Here is a 16,963-nt window from a genome sequence, read left to right on the forward strand (position 1 = left end):
TTTGGTCTTCAGTGAGAAGTCTGATGAAGGAATGCCCAACATAGTGAATGCTAGTGGGAAAGGGGTAGGGTTAGAAGTTGAAATGAAAAAAGAACAAATTAAAAATCTCTTAGAAAAATTAGATGTCTGCAAGTCACCAGGGACTGATGAAATGCATCCTAGAATAGTCAAAGAGCTGATAGAGGAGATATCTGAACCTTTATCTATCATCTTTGGAAAATCATGGGAGACAGGAAAGATTCCAGAAGACTGGAAAAGGGCAAATATAGTGCCCATCTGTAAAAAGGGGAATAAGAATAACCCAGGAAACTACAGGCCAGTCAGCTTAACTTCTGTGCCAGGAAAGATAATGGAGCAGGTAACTAAAGAAATCATCTGCAAGCACTTGGAAGGTGGTAAGGTGATAGGGAACAGCCAGCATGGATTTGTAAAGAACAAATCATGTCAAACCAATCTAATAGCTTTCTTTGATAGGATAACGAGCCTTGTGAACAGGGGAGAAGCAGTAGATATGGTATACTTAGAATTTAGTAAAGCATTTGATACAGTCTCACATGATATTCTTATTAAAAAACTAGGCAAATACAATTTAGATGAGGCTAAAGGTGGGTGCATAACTGTCTGGATAACCGTACTCAGAGAGTAGTTCTTAATGGTTCTCAATGCTGCTGGAAAGTATAACAAGTGGAGTTCCGCAGGGGTCTGTTTTAGGACCGGTTCTGTTCAATATCTTTATCAACGATTTAGATATTGGCATGGAAAGTACGCTTATTAAGTTTGCAGATGATACCAAGCTGGGAGGAGTTGCAACTTCTTTGGAGGATAGGGTCATAATTCAAAATGATCTGGAGAAATTGGAGAAATGGTCTGAGGTAAACAGGACGAAGTTTAATAAGGACAAATGCAAAGTGCTCCACCTGGGAAAGAACAATCAGTTTCACACATACAAAATGGGGAGAGACTGTCTAGGAATGACTACAGCAGAAACGGATCTAGGGGTTATAGTGGACCACAAGCTAAATATGAGTCAACAGTGTGATGCTGTTGCAAAAGGCAAACATGATTCTGGGATGCATTAACAGGTGTGTTGTGAACAAGACATGAGAAGTCATTCTTCCACTCTGCTCTGCACTGGTTAGGCCTCAGCTGGAGTATTGTGTCCAGTTCTGGGCACCGCAGTTCAAGAAAGATGTGGAGAAATTAGAAAGGGTCCAGAAAAGAGCGACAAGAATGATTAAAGGTTTAGAGAATGTGACCTGTGAAGAAAGGCTGAAAGAACTGGGCTTGTTCAGTTTGGAAAAGAGAAGAGTGAGGGGAGACGTGATAATGGTTTTCAGGTATCTAAAAGGGTGTCATAAGGAGGAGGGAGAAAACTTGTTCTTTTTGGCCTCTGAGGATAGAACAAGAGGCAATGGACTTAAACTGCAGCAAGGGAGGTTTAGGGTGGACATTAGGAAAAAGTTCCTAACTCTCAGGGTGGTCAAACAGTGGAATAAATTGCCAAGGGAGGTTGTAGAATCTCCATCGCTGGAGATATTTAAGAACAGGTTGGATAGATGTCTATCAGGGATGGTTTAGACAGTACTTGGTCCTGCCATGAGGGCAGGGGGTTGGAATTGATGGCCTCTCAAGGTCCCTTCCAGTCCTAGTGTTCTATGATTCTATGATTTCATGCATGCCCACTAGGCACGTGAAAGCGAACTCCAGAAGATTGATCCTGACCAGTTTGATCTTTTGGGCAGTGTAGTGTGTACCCTCAGTAATGAAAGGATTTTTGTGACTAGCCAGATATACAAGATTTAGTTCCCAAACAACACCTACTGAATACATGACATGCAAATTATAATTATATGCGATGCCTTTGTTAAAATTAATCTGGCCTGTACTATACACAGGCAGATTTTGGAGGGTCATAATGAGGGCAAGGCAACAATTATTGACAGACAGATGGTTTAAATGCCTTTTAATGTTTTCCATAGAATTAGGAGTTTTCAAATCTGGGACTAGTTTTGGAGGCAGTGGTAAACACATCCAAGTAAAAGATTAATTTTTATCCTGATGCAGAATGTTTTGGTTTTTAAACCAGAGGTCAAGAAAAGCATGTTTCCCAAACCATAGTCAATATTTACACAGGTCTTCCTATTCTCTAGGTTTAGGACTAAAGATAGAAAATGAAGAGTAGCCAGGGCTAGATTATTAGTGATTTGTATTCCAGTAACACCCTGGCTGGGATGACATGCCCAGCTTTGAAGGGGGCATGTTAATCAGGGCAATGGGAGATTACTAATGAAGTGCTGCAGTGAATACGCAGCACTTCATTAGGCTAATTGTCTCCCGTGGCAACTTTGAAGTGTCAAACTTCGAAGTGCCGGCATGTGTGTAGCCTGCGCTACTTCGAAGTGCCTGTACGCCTCAAAAGTGCATGCCAGCACTTCGAAGTGCCTGTACGCCTCAAAAGTGCATGCCAGCACTTCGAAGTTTGACGCTTCAAAGTTGCCGTGGGGGAGAATTAGCCCAATAAAGTGCTTCATGTTCACCTCAGCACTTCATTAGCAATATCCCATTGTCCTGATCAACATGCCCTCTTCGAAGTTGGGAGCAAGTGTAGACAAGCCCCTTGAGTCTCATTTTGTAAAGCTGTGTAAAGAACACATACTGTGACAGTCCTAGCTCCAAAACAATTTACAGACTAAGGCCCTGATCCTGCACAGACCCCATACTTTTATGTAATTTCATGCACTGTGTGTAATCACACTGACGTCAGTGGGACTCTCTACAGGGCATGAATTACAGAGTGTGCCGCAAATGGGAAAAATTCTCTTCAGCTTCTTTCAGTTTCTACTTTTAAGAGACTATTTGGCAGCTACTCACACAAGAATCCTTAAAAACATTATTTGCCTATGACACTTATAAGGAAATTCCAAAATGGAATTGTTTTAGCTAAAAGGAATGAATTTAAAATTTGCCTCTGCCTCAGTGTATCAGAAATTGTAACTGGACTAGTTTAAATTGGTAAAACAATATAAATCTATTATAACAAAACGAAGTGGGTAGAGTTAACATTGAAACCTAGAAATTCCTTGCTAAGTAGGAGTTTAATTTATGACCACAAAAGTTTTGTTAACATTAGATGTGATCTAGTTTGGGCAAAGTAGTGAAACGTGTGAGATTTGTAGTGGCAGAGCTGGAGTGTGTGATTTTCATTTTACTATTACACTTAACTCAGATGCAAAACAAAAAACCTTTCCATAGCACAGCAGGTGAGTTAGAGTTGGGCCACAGGAATTGGTAAAGAAATTTACTACTGGAATCAGGCTTCACTCCCCTCTCGCTTGCGATAAATTAGTGTGGGGAGAGATGCTTTTCAAGGCCATTTCCTGGAGGAAAAAAAAACGTCAAAAAGGGTCTTTTCCCAATGAAAGCATAAACTCAGAACAAATCCAGGGAAGTTTTCTTGTATCTGAGGGAAATCACTGAAATAGAAAGACAGCATTGGCAATTGGTGTGATTTGATCTTGAATGCAAAGCCCCTGCATTTGAAGTCATGTGACTACATGAGACTCTCTCTCGCCTATCCTTTAAAAATTTTGCAGCTCTCACGGTTGCAGAGAAAAAAAAAATGAAAATATGAATACCAGAAGTTCAACAACTGCATGCCAACTAAAAAGAGTCCAATGTTATTACTAAAATGTTCATTTTTAATCTACTCATGATTTTTGTGGCCTGGCTGATAGATGTTGGAATACTTGGGGTTGCCAATACTGCTCAGCTTTGTTTCGTCAGAAAGAGCTATGAAAAGGGCTTTTACTTCCCATCAGAGTATCCAGATTCTAGAACTAACTGGGGCAGTCTGCTAGATTCCCTAGGCTACAAAGCTTTTGATTGTTTCTTGGGGGATTATTTAACTCCCACTAACCAGGCCCAGCCACTTTCTCCTCATGGTCTCCATCTCTGGAAAGCCCTGCTTGGATGGCAGAAAGTTGTGACAAGTATCAGAGGGTAAGCCATGTTAGTCTGTATCTACAAAAACAACAAGAAGTCCCATGGCACCTTATAGGCTAAGAGATTTTTTGGAGCATAAACTTTCGTGGGCAAAGACACACTTCATCAGATGCAAGTTGTGGGGTCCTTCTCTAATTAAAGCTAAGCCTTGAGTCTGCAAACCCTATTGTACCTTCTAAAAGATCACTGACTACTATATAAATGCCAATATATTGCCCTCCCATACTAAATCAATAATAAATATCCATCTCCAGTTTCAGTGCAAAAGTTAAGTTTTGCATTAAGTAAAATGAAAGTATATGGCATGGCATAAATAATCATAATCTTTCCAAATGATGTATGAATATGTAGCCGTAAGGGCTCAGAAGCTGCTAATTTCTATCCAACCTCTCTCTGCCCACACTAACCAATAAGCAGAAACCAAGATATTCATTTATATTAGTTTACTAGTTTTACAGTCAGTATAATATGAGTTTTTAAAATTATTTAAATTTTGAGAACTATTTCTATTAAACAAATCCATTCTCTCTTCATGCAGTCTAACTGAAGGTAAAATTATTTTCTGTTTCTCTTAGACACTTTTCAAGCATTAATCAACTAAGATCTTTGATGAAGGACTCAGCACAGATTCCCAGGATAGGCTGAAAGACTTAACCTTTCACCCACAGTGGGTATCTCTCCTTATCAGGGCTGATGTACATTTGGTAAACTACTGTGGCAAGGAAGCTTGCACTCTCGCTCCCAATGCTGTACCAGCTTTAAGAATTAAGGATTCCATCATTTGACATGTCTCATGAGAAACAAATTCACATGTGAAGTTAAAGTAGAACAAGAGGTAACAATGGACCCTAGTGCCTGGCTTCTCTTCGATCCTTTCACTTTGTGTTGCTCTGTGTCACAACTTCAATGCAGATTCACAGACTTTAAGGCCAGAATGGATGGTTACAGTCTTATAGTCTAGTTTCCAAAATAATATAGGCCATAAGCATAATTTAAGTAGGTTCTGAGTTTTTTTCCCTAAAGAAATAGGATGTCAGTCCTGACATTTTCAGCTCCCTCTCTTCCTTCTCTGGGCCAGTCTCTGGCTACTGCCCTAGTCTCACCCATGCTGGTTTGCTGATCCGGGCTGTTAAAGGAACCAGAAACGGAAATAAACAGCAGAGCAAGCCAGGCGACCAAGAGCACAGGGAAAGGGGCAGTTGCTCCCAGCCCTGGCATTTCAAATGGGCCTGGAACTCCAGCTGTTGAAGTAACAGTGGTGGCAGCCAGAGCTCTGGGCCCCTTTGAATACCATGGAGCGTTCTGCTGCTGTTCCATGTGTGCCTCAGGAACGGGGTAGAGGGGGTAGAGGGAGCTGGGCTGATTGTCCTAAGCCCTGCCCCTTCCATCCTCGGCTCCACCCCTTCTGGGGTAGAGAGCTGCGCTCACCATCCCACCTTGCCCTGGGGCCCATAGCAGCTGTCGCTGCTGCTGCAGCAGAGAAACTGTCAGCTTGCTTGAAAACAAACAGAAAAACAAGCCAGCGTCATGTAGTACTTTAAAGACCAACAGAATGATTTATTAGGTGATAAGCTCTCGTGGGACAGACCCACTTCTTCAGATCAAGAACAGGCATGTGCCCACCATTGGCAGTGGGCAGCCCTGCAATGTAGAGAGCTTACCAATGGGCATGTTGATGAGATTTGTTTTGCCTGGGAACCCTGCACCTACTTTTATGGGCAAGTCTGCTGTGCCCACTGATGTCATATTGTCCATAAAACTCCGCTTGACACAGTTCAATGGGAGCAGAGTCAAGCCCCTAATTTTCACCTAGTTCACCCAGCTGCTTTGACTGGTATGAGGAGTTCCCTTAAGTAGTGCACAGTCACATAAAACCCGATCTTGCTCCCATTGAAAATAAATAAGTGGTATACGATCAAGCCCACTTTGAATCACTGTGTCTGGTCAGACTGGTATCGCTGATCATCACAGTTTCCACTCTTTGTTCTAACCACAGGCAGTTCTACCTCCCATATGACACAGCTCAGCCCTTTCCTCTATAAATCTGATTATGCGTCAGTGAGTTGCCATCCTAAAATTGCCATCTATACAGACGTCCATACAAATGATTTTATTTTTACCACTAAAGCTCATAGTCATACTGCCATCACTTAGGGAGCAGCTAAAACATGATGCTCACTAATTATACATCGCTATTAAGGGTAACTCATTTTCTGAATTAATTATTCATTAATTACAGCTGACATCTGTAATTAGAGCATATTGCAATGCATATTCCTGCCATTAAACCAGTGTATAAACAAGCCTGCTATAAATGTGAGCTGAGTGATCACAGAACTGTAGGACTTGAAGGAATCTCAAGAGGTCATCAAGTCCAGTGGCATGGGATTGGGCAGATTTAGTATGGAAATTGATAACAGTAGCTCCCAAGCTCTGATCCTAGCTCTCCCAAGCTACGTCTACACGTGTATGCTACATCGAAATAGCTTATTTCGATGTAGCGACATCGAAATAAGCTCTTTCGATGAATAGCGTCTACATGTCCTCCAGGGCTGGTGCCGTCGATGTTCAACGTCGACGTTGGGCAGCACCACATCGAAGTAGGTGCTGCAGGGGAGCATCTACACGCCAAAGCAGCCCACATCGAAATAAGGGTGCCAGGAACAGTTGCAGACAGGGTCACAGGGCAGACTAGCACTTCCCGGGCAACAGCAAGCTGCTCCCTTAAAGGGCCCCTCCCACACACACTTGCACTAAACAGCACAAGATCCACAGAGCCGACAACTGGTTGCAGACCCTGTGCATACAGCATGGATCCCCAGCTGCAGCAGCAGCAGCCAGAAGCCCTGGGCTAAGGACTGCTGCACACCTTGACCATAGAGCCCGCAGGGTCTGGAGAGAGTGTCTCTCAACCCCTCAGCTGATGGCCACCATGGTGGACCCCGCTATTTCAATGTTGCGGGACGCGCAACGACTACACGTTCCCTACTTCGACGTTCAACGTTGAAGTAGGGCGCTATTCCCATCTCCTGATGGGGGTAGCGACTTTGATGTCTCGCCGCCTTACGTCGATGTTAACTTCGAAACAGCGCCCAACACGTGTAGCCGTGACGGGCGCTATTTCGAAGTTGGCGCCACTACTTCGAAGTAGCTGGCACATGTAGACGCGGCTCCAGTGATTCATTGTATGGCCCTGTGATCCTATTTGACTTCTTTGCACCTCAATTTTTGTGCCTGGAAAATGGATATAGGGATAAATACCTTCATATCCCACTGAGATGTTGCTTCCATTAACTATTTGATACTTATAAAGCATATGAAGATGTGAGGTACTATATATATCAAGATGTGAGGGATATCTATCTATCTATCTACCTATCTATCTCTTTCTAAGTTACTCAATTAGCAGCCAGTATAAAATTCAATCACTTTGGCCAGGATCCATAAAAGGGTCTTAAATATTGATCAGCAGGACCTCTGGGAAGCACTGGCAGAGAGGAGAAGCTTGGATACTGGTAGGTGCTAAGCACTAGCTAATTTTTGTTCTAGCAATAATCTGCAATCCACTCTACTGAAAATGGAAGCCACAGCCCCTCCCCTCAAAGAAGTGCAGCTGCTCATGTCTGTATTAATTCATTCTCTGCTGATCACTGATCTGTAAGCACACTGTTCTTGGGTTTGCAATGGAAATTGATCGAAGCATTTTGCGGAGCTAGTTGCTTCTTGCTCATGGGAGCAAGTACCAGGAATGACCCTATGCACCAGCAAGTAGCTAAACAGCTGTCAGTTCTGCAGATTTTCCAGGCAGGTGATCAGTGCAGGGAGCATATTTAGAAGCTGAAGTACTGGAAGATCAAACACAAGCACCACACCTTGGGCAACTTATCAATGACATGCCTGTTTTCTAATGCTTTGTCAAGACTATGCTGCATGATGACCTGATCATCAGGGCTGATGCCCTGTGGGCCCCCTGAATGTAGCACAGGGACTAAAAGGAATCAGCAACAGGCTTCCAGCCAGGGGCACAAAGTGACTCTTTTAATGACACCAATCCCAGGCTCTGGATCTGAGTGAACAGTGAATTCTTAGCCACTTCTTGGAAGACCTGTTTGAGTCCATTCCCCAAAGAACTGCACATTGCTCAGTCTGCCAAGAGCTAGCTGGAGAAGATCCCCCCCAACCCTTCAGAACCTAGCTAAAGTATGAGTAAAATTTACTATTCCAGCAATGGGACAGATTGGTGCTGCTGGTAGAAGCAATACAAAAAATGATCAGCCTTAGCTATCAGTGTTTGGCCACTAGTAACAGAATCTAGGTGTCCCTCCGTTACTCCTTCCATGTGGAGATCAAAACAGTGACTTACAATTCCAAACATCACACAGCCTTTCTTCTTCAAACCAGCTTTGGTGAAAACCTCCACCTTCCTCAGGCTCCACCAAATGAGGGGGAAAAGAGTAAGGCTATATCTACACTAGAGAGTTTTGTAGACAAAACTAGTGTTTTATCGACAAAACCCACAGAGCGTCCTCATTCTCAAGGTGTTCTGTGGACAGTAAAATCAACAGCATGTTATGTTTTCAAGAACGTTTATTGCCATCATTACATCTCATCATACCATTGGAATTTGAGTTAATAAACCTATAAAGCTTCAGAAGAAGTTAAGCATTAGTATGTAAATGGCATGGGTCTCCATTTAGTGAGATACAGCAATTAACATTACAATAAATTTCATCTGCACACACATTCGTCCCTCCCCACTCCCGCCCCGGCTGCTCCAAATTCATTGTTCATCATGTCATTCATACTTAAAATAAATGGCAATAAAGCTCCCCCACCAAGCATTGCCAAGCAACTGAGCCATTTTTTCCTTACAAGTACATTGAAACAGACACTATTCCTTCTCTTGCGCTGGGCCATGCAAGTCCACAGTGTGACAACACAAAACCTCCCTGACTTCTACCGTCCTGATGCAATTAGTTCCCACATTGGCAGCTGGGTTTTCTGCAAGAGGATACAAACCAAGCATTCCCTTGCTATCATTATTGCATTCAGGGGAAAATGGCTCATGTCTGGCTTAACAAAGAATATGAAGAGCTCAGCAAGCCACAATAATACAGGCAGTATTTATGGCACTGGCATGTGAATAGGTCTGTAGATATGTCCAATATGATTTTAATCTGCCAAAAGTCCATTCAACAACCATTCTGCCCTGCTGTGAGTGTACTTAAACCTTCTTCTGCAGAGTCTCTGAGTCAGTCAAGGCAAAAGGAGTGAATTGGAATAACAGCGGGGTCGGTAACACCATTTATGTCAATGTCATTTGATGGGAATAGTGTCCTGGGCTGTCCACCGATGTAGACTTGTGAGCACCGAAAACTTCTGGTTTTAAGATCATTTCCTTTGCAGCCCACAGTGACACTCATAAATCTGCCCCTGAGGTCCACTAGCACCTGAATATCAATGGCATAATGTCCTTCCAAGTTTATATAGTCATGCGCTCCTTGAGGAGGGCAAACTAAGGGCACATTAGTCCCAGCAATAGCCCTGGAACATGGAGGAAACCACCTTCTCTCAAAGCTATCAGTTGCCACAGGCATTTCTTTACTGCCCAATAGTTTGAGGTGGATCTCATGTCTGGTTGCCTAAGGAGTTTCTGCCACCACTTTACCCACAATGGACTTTCCAATTTCAAAGGGGTTGGCAACAGATCTGTAGCTGTCTGGGGCAGCCAGCTACCAAACAGTTATAGCAATCTGCTTCTATAATGGCACAGGCAAACTCAGATGTACCTCTTTATGCTGCAGGTTGGGGGCAAGCTGCTCACAAAGCTCCATAAATGTGAATTTATTTGTGTAAAGGTTCTGGTCCCTGCTTGTCATCCCAGGTCTGCATGACAGAGTGGTTTCCAGTCTGTGCTCGTGGTCTAATGCCAGAAGCACTGGTCTATATAAGGGTCATCAGTGGCTATGACAATTATACTGCTCATGAGAGTCTTGTGATGCTGTGGCATCCGCCTCTCGGCTTCCTTCTCCTCCTCCTACAGGTCCATCAGGAAATCTGCTACACTGCTGGGGGGAGGGATAGCTTGGTGGCTTGAGCATTGGCCTGCTAAATTCAGGGTTGTGAGCTCAGTCCTTGAAGGGGTCATTTAAAAATTTGACCTCTCACGTTCCCTTCAAGTTCTAGGCTGTTTCTACACATGCCACTTTCTCTGAAAGTGGCATGTCAATAAACAGCCTGAAATATGCTAATGAGGTGCATATGTAAATTCCCAGTGCCTCAGTAGCATAAGGTCACATGATATGGAGTCTGGAAGATGCTGTTTTGGATTCCCAAATGACATGTAGAAGCATAGCCCCTGGGAGACCTTCTGGAAGGAAGTCCTCCTTCCAGAGGCCCCTTGTTTCCAAAACTTTTCAGGAATTTTTCAGGAACAGTGTTCTATGTTTCTACCCCTTTGGTGGGACAGAAAATGCTGCTGAAATGTCCACCAGCACCTCAAAGTTGCTCTGCCCAGGGATGAAAGTGATTTGAAATTTCTTACAGGTACAGTTCTTTAAATAGCTCTCTGCTGGCTTTGGCCACAGCTCAGCCAGCTCTTGCTGGAGCTGCACACCCGGGCACACCTGCTTATTTTCAGCTCTGGCTCTGCCAGAAAACTTCCTGACACAGAAGCTCAAGCAAGAGAAACCTGTCAATGGGTGTCCTTCATATTGCTAGTTCTGGTAGCTGGGAGTCCACATATCAAAAAAGACTGCTTGACAGGCTGTGTTCGTAGGCTGTTCAAACATCCCCTAATGGACAGGACGGGTAGCAAGGTTTTCTCGCAGTGCACCGTGGTTCAATGGCTGGAACTTTGGCTTGGCTCTGTGCACTGCAGCATAGACACAAGAGTCCTAGCTTCAAGCACTGGTGAGAAAAGTTTTAACGTGGCTAAAATACATTGTAGATGCTCAAGGCCAAGATTCTTTAAAATGGATCAGTTGATTTGAGTCCCACCCACCCTCATCTTACACTGCAGTGTAGATGTGCCCAGAGACAGATGGGATAGCACAAAGGATAAAATATAAGACCATTCCACTTTATGGAAAGTCACATAGAAAATGACAAAGAGGAGGCCAGGAACAGAGTGACTGGGTTGCAAAAGCAGGTGATTATCTGTCCTGTACTGTGACGTTGAAGTGATAGTTCTTGTGTACTGGGCTGTCACAGTGAGCAATCTGATTGTTGTCAAGGTAAATGAGTTAGACCATTAGTGGGTTAGCCCAGTCAGTTTTGGTTGCTTCTAGCTTGTAGTGTGACACAGAATAAATGGGAAAGCAGCTATCTGTGGTCAAGTGATTTCTGCAAGAATCTATGCCACACACTCTCTGAGAAACTGAGGAACCACTTGATCAAAATCCTTTACAATAAACAAAGGATGATTAAAAATGAACTCTCTGAACTTGAAACTCTCATCAATAACCAGGCATCCACGCAAGATCCCACAGAACGAGACTTTACCTACTCTAGCCAAGAAATCTATAAAACACACTTCCACTCCCTACAAAAAGGAAAGGACAATAAACTAAATTACTTCATACCTCAGGATACTACAACTACAACAACCACAGCTCAACGAACATTTTTAACTTTTCCAGCTACAAACTCAGCCCAGAAGAAGAGTATCTCTGATCCCGGGGTCTTTCTTTCTGCCCCACTTCCTCCACGAACTTAATACACTTCTGTGGTGACCTTAAAGCCTTATTTTGCCACCTCTGTCTAAAGAAATTCTTCCAACACACCTATGAACATCAGTCTGGATCTTTTGACGCCCCCTACCAACACCAAAAGAAGAACTCTATGTGGACTCCCCTGGATGGCTGTAGTGAAAGTCTGGATTTCTATGTACAATGCTTCCTCTTTTGTGCACAGACTGACATTATATGCAAACAATACCAAATGAGACACAATCTCAACTGTGCTGAACACTATGCTGTCCAGAGTCTGAAAAATAACCCAGACATTATAATCAAACCAGCTGACAAAGGGGATGCTGTTGTTATCATGAATAAGTCAGACAATGAACAAGAGGCAGCCAGACAACTCTCCAGCACCACATTTTACAGACCTCCCTCTCCTCTGATCCCACTGTGGAATTTCAAAATAAATCGCAACAACTACTTAAGGAACTCCTGGCTGCTACTCAGGACCTTATTCACCCAGAGACACCATCTGAGCCCTCATCTGTATTATGCTATTTACTTCCCAAAATCCACAAACCTGGAAACCCCAGATGCCCTATCATTTCAGGTATTGGCACCCTTACTACTGGACTGTCCACCTATGTAGTCCCTCCTCAAACCCTATGCCACCAACACTCCCAGCTATCTCCGAGATACCACTGACTTCCTGAGGAAATTACAAAACATCGGAAAACTTCCTCACAACACCATCCTAGCCACCATGGAGATAGAGGCTCTCTACACTAATATTCTACATGAAGATGGACTACAAGCAATCAGGAATATCATCCCTGATGTTACCACAGCCAATCTGGTGTCTGACCTCTGTAACTTTGTTCTCACCCACACTTATTTCCAATTTGGGGACAACTTATATCTCTAGATTAGTGGCACTGCTATGGGCACCCGCATGGCCCCACAATATGCTAATATATTTATGGCTGACTTGGAACAACTCTCATCCCCTATTACCCCTCCTCTACTTATGATACATTGGTGACATCTTTATCATTTGGACTCATGGTAAAGATACTCTAGAAGAATTCCACAGAGACTTTAACAATCTGCACCCCATCATCAACTTATGCCTTGACCACTCCACATGAGAGAGACATTTCGTGGACACTACAGTACAAATCACTGATGGCCTGATCAGTACAACACTCTGCCAGAATCCCACTGATCGCTATACTTACCTACACTCTTCTAGCTTCCATCCTGCACACATAACTAGATCCTTCATTTACAGTTAAGCCCTTAGGTACAATCGCATCTGCTCTGATCCTACTGACAAATACCAAAAACTACAAGATCTCTACCAAATATTCATAAAGCCGAACTTACCCATGAGGGGAAGTAAAAAAACAAATTGACAGGGCCAGACGAATACCCAGAAATCAAAATACTCCAAGATAGGCCCAAAAAAGCCAATAACAGAACACCACTTGTCATTACCTACAGCCTCCAACTCAAACCACTGCAATGCATCACTAAAGACCTACAACCTATCCTAAATCAGGATGCCACATTCAGGAAGGCCCTAGGTGACTGGCCTGTTTTCTCTGATAGACAACCTCCCAACCTTATGAGGATTCTCACTAGCACCCAGAGGCAATACCACAATAATATCAATCCTGGAACTTTTCCTTGCAACAAGCCCCGTAGCTAACTTTGTCCACATATCTATTCTGGAGATACCATCACTGGACCTAACTATGTTATTCACAGAATCATGGGCACATTCTCATGTTCCTCAGCTAACATCATATATGCCATCATGTGCCAACAATACGCAAACACCATGTATATAGGTCAGACTGCAAACACTCTTTGACAAAGAACGAATGGACACAAAACAGACATCAAAAAACTCCTAACACTTTCCTCCTAGCACAAAAAACTCCTAACAAACCTGTCAGCCAGCACTTTCATGGAGTGGGCCATTCTGTTAATAACCGGAAAGTCTGTGTTTTACTGAAAAGAAACTTTAACAATTGTTTACAGAGGGAGTGCTCAGAACTGTCATTTATATTCAAATTCAAGACATTAACATGTGGTTTGAACAAGGACAGCAATTACCCGGTCCATTATAAGGATGCTTTTACATACTTTGTTTTAACTAAATCTTAACTTCCCCACCCCACATCCCACCTCCTGCCACCCCTCTGCTCTTCTGATTTGCCAACCTTGATAACAATTTTTCTGATTTGTCAACCTTGATAACAATTTTTGGACCTCTGTGCTTTATATGGTGAGTCTGCTCTGGTGTGGTTATGATCTGAAGAAGTGGGTCTGTCCCACAAAAGGTCATCACCTAATAAATTATTTTGTTAGTCTTTAAAGTGCTACTTGACTGCTTTTTTGTTTTCCTAAACACAGTGACTTCAAACAATAAAACATTATCGAGGTCATCAAAATAAGTACATGAGGAGACTATATGGAGAATTTTGGAAACCACAAAGTTGTTTACTGAAGTGAACTCTGAGCCAGTCTCTGTGTTCCCTTTGAGAGATTTAACAGTTTTACTTGACTCCTCTGAGCACAACTTTTTTCTCTAAGACATTTTCACAGTGGCTTATTCAGATGCAGTATCTGTTTTTAGAGGTAAACTTCACTTTCTTAATTATACAACTGACTTGATAGAGAGACCTAAGAAAAAATAAATGGTTTCTCCAAGCCACACAATACCTCATACCTTTACTCTAACATGCATACTGAGCTGGTGCAACTTCAAACCAAACCTAAAATCCAAATACTCTGTGCTATAGACTCTAGTGTCAGATTGGTTTTCCCCCTTGAAGTAGACTTTGGGAACACATCTTGGATCTGTTCAGACAGTTTCTTCTTGCTACAAACACCAATATCTGTTCCATCTTGTCAGCAGTATATCATTAACAAACCTGCCCAGTCAGGCCCTCACTTTCTTCTTAACTGGCTTCTGTTTACAACACATAAACACAGCATGGGTGTGTATCAGATGATGTTTTGAGATGTCCATCTTCAACCTTGCTGTTGCCCAGACACACGTATCTGGTAATCTACAAACAGTAAGCTCAGAAGAAAGAGCTGTTGAGTCAGCCAGTGGTTACTTCTTATATAGCCGATGAGAGAGCTTGAGGAAGGTCTAATTTCTCCAATTTGCTGATGTCACAAAATCTTAGGTAGAATGCGTAGGTGGTGGGTGAGCAGCCAGTACTATGTCAAAGAGCAAACATGTTCACTTAGGCCTGGTTTATACTAGGGATCAAAGTTGATCCCAGATACACAATTTTAGCCATGCTACTAGCAAAGCTAAAATCAACGTATCAGGATCAACTTTGTTCCCCGGTGTAGATTGGGGTTCTTTAGGCTCATACTGATGTCCCTTACTCCACACAATAGTGTGGAGTACCAGGGTTGATGGCAGAGCCCAGAGAAATCGATTTTGCCACATCTTCAATGATCAATGTTAGGACAAGTCTGCACTACAGAGCTACAACATCTGCATGGCAACGAAGGGTCCTGTGGCACCTTATAGACTAACAGAAAAGTTTTGAGCATGAGCTTTCGTGAGTAAAGACTCACTTCTTCAGATGCCGGTCATGGAAATCTGCAGGGCCAGGTATAAATAAGCCAGAGCAAGGGTGGGGATACCAAGGTTAGCTCCGTCAGGACGGATGAGGCTTACTACCAGCAGTTGATCTGGAGGTGTGAACACCAAGGGAGGGGAAGCTGCTTTTGTATTTAGCCAGCCATTCACAGTCTTTGTTTAATCCTGAACTGAGGGTGTCGAATTTGCAGATGAATTGTAGCTCAGCACTTTCTCTTTGGAGACTGGTCTTGAAATTTTTTTTTGCTGTAGGATAGCTAGAAATTGCTGAGCTACAATTCATCTGCAAATTGGACACCCTCAGCTCAGGATTAAACAAAGACTGTGAATGGCTGGCTAAATACAAAAGCAGCTTCCCCTCCCTTGGTGTTCACACCTCCAGATCAACTGCTGGTAGTAAGCCTCATCCTTCCTGACTGAGCTAACCTTGTTATCCCCACCCTTGCTCTGGCTTATTTATACCTGGCCCTGCAGATTTCCATGACCAGCATCTGATGAAGTGAGTCTTTGCTCACGAAAGCTCATGCTCAAAACTTTTCTGTTAGTCTATAAGGTGCCACAGGACTCTGTTGCTGTTACAGATCCAGACTAATACGGCTACTCCTCCGATACTTAACATCTGCATGGTATACTGATGCAGCTGCACCACTCTAGTGTGTCTGGTGAAGTGCATTCTGCTGATGGGAGAGCACTCACCCTTCTGGGTGAGAGGTGGAAGCACTGTCAGTGAGCGAGCATATTCTGCAAACGATGCCAATGTGGATCATGCAAGACTTGTGTCACGCAGGGGGTGTAAAGCAGTAATCTAGACCTGCCCTTATTAATGTTGTACAGAGTTTTGAAGATGTAAAGTGCTATAGAAGCACTATGCATTATGAGTGTTATTACCTGAGAAGAACAGCTCATGAAATTCAGTCTAGCAAAGCTAACGCATAAGGGCAGTACAAAACAAAACAATCTCTTGTCTGAAAGGGAGCACAAACACAACAGACTAAGCAAGACATGGGAAGACAGCGAGAGGCACTTCAAGTCTATTTAATACTCTTGAATGCCACATAAAATATACCGGTTATGCAGATACTGGTTATCTGCATGTGAGTTTTGTTTCTTAGTAGCTGGTCTACTAGCTGATCTCAGGCCTCATGCTTCACTTTATTTAATCCGAGGCTAAATCATGTTGTACAGGTGTGAGACATGGGTGACAATGAAAGATTCAAAGTGAAGAATATTGGCGTTCGAAAGGAGTTGTTATAGAAAGATTCTGAGAATAGGATGGATGCAGAAGATCATCAGGGAGGAATTATACAGAAAGATACAGCCAAAAGGGAACCTGCTGCAGAAGGTTATAAAACAGAAGCTACAACTATTTGGGCATATCTGCAGAATGAACGATGAACGAAAAATCAAGACCCCAGTATTCGGCATAATGGATGGTTCGAATACAAGAGGCAGACCTCACAGAGAATGGATAGATGATATAGTAGATTGGTGCGGAGCTAGTCTACAGAAACTAAGCCACTCTGCACTGGATAGGGAAAGATGGAAAGAAATTGCGAGAGAGGCATCAGACACCAATGGACACTCAGCTCATGGTTGATGATGATGATGATGATGATGATGATGATGATGATGATGATGCTAAATCCTC

Source organism: Carettochelys insculpta, chromosome 3 (assembly GCF_033958435.1).
Source record: "Carettochelys insculpta isolate YL-2023 chromosome 3, ASM3395843v1, whole genome shotgun sequence".
In the NCBI taxonomy this organism is placed as follows: domain Eukaryota; kingdom Metazoa; phylum Chordata; order Testudines; family Carettochelyidae; genus Carettochelys; species Carettochelys insculpta.